A 1,097-nucleotide genomic window follows, 5' to 3' on the forward strand; every position below is an offset into this window, starting at 1 on the left:
AAATCATTAGCTTCCGAAGGACCTGCGAGGACAGACTGTCCAAACCTGCGTTCAGTCGTGAAGCTTGTGGGTGTGTTGTGATCCTAAGGGACAGAGACAGGCCTGCGACACAGAGCGAAGGCAGGAACTCAGAAATGTGGCCATAAATGGGCAGACAGTCAGTCACAGTCATTGATTCTGACACACGGCCCGGTAGTTGTTCAGTCAGTCGGGGAGCGAGGCCTGCAGCCAGCAAACAAAAAGCCTGGCCTGAGAATAAGGCCGAGACCCAATCAGACGGACAAACAGACAGACAGATAGACAGACAGACATCTGAATCAACGTCAAAACGCAGCGTGATCGAATCACGTTGCGGTGATATCATTTTCAATATTCGTTTATTCAATATTCGTTGTAAAACCCTGTCAGCTGGTGTAAAAATAAACACAAACTACCCAACACGCGGGTAAGCCCATAAAGCTAAGCTGTCTACATGGCCGGTTAGCTCAGTTGGTTAGAGCGTGGTGCTAATAACGCCAAGGTCGCGGGTTCGATCCCCGTACGGGCCATAATGTTCCTATTGCAATATTTTGGTAACTTTTAAAAGTTTGGCAGACTTGAGAAACAAGCGAATCCACACAAAATGTCATGAGGTCAATTTTTTGGAGTAACATCCATTAATATGTTTTCTGATCTATCTTTTTGAGGTCCAAAGTGGACGGCCTCAAACTTGCATACGTTGAAATCCATTTACCGCAGTTTTGCCCATTCACTTAATCTAGTAATATCTCTCTGTAATCTCATTCTTCCATCCACACTGCTTATAATTCTGTCTATCTTTGTGTCATCTCTCTCTCTGTTGGCGGAATCCATAATGAGGTGTTTTAATCTTGAAATTGGAGACAGACCAATCAGGCAAGAAATCAGGAATTACTTTAGCAAACAAAATACGGCCGAAAGCTGGAACTCTCTCGGCCAAAAGGATGTGGATTGTGGCTCAATTCAAATTTTCAAGACTGATATTGGTCGATCATTTCTCGGAATGGGTTCCAAGGGATTTGTGTCCAAGGCGGGGAAGGAGAGTTGAGTTGCAGATCACGTCATGATCGAATTGAATG

General features: G+C 44.6%; 1 non-coding gene across 1 annotated transcript; it reads left to right on the forward strand.

The window, feature by feature from the left end:
- The first annotated feature begins 474 nt into the window (after positions 1 to 474).
- trnai-aau (transfer RNA isoleucine (anticodon AAU)) lies at positions 475 to 548 on the forward strand. Its single transcript has one exon. It is a non-coding gene; the product is annotated as a tRNA-Ile (tRNA).
- The last annotated feature ends 549 nt before the right edge of the window (positions 549 to 1,097 follow it).

This window comes from Heptranchias perlo, chromosome 20 (genome assembly GCF_035084215.1).
Source record: "Heptranchias perlo isolate sHepPer1 chromosome 20, sHepPer1.hap1, whole genome shotgun sequence".
NCBI lineage: Eukaryota > Metazoa > Chordata > Chondrichthyes > Hexanchiformes > Hexanchidae > Heptranchias > Heptranchias perlo.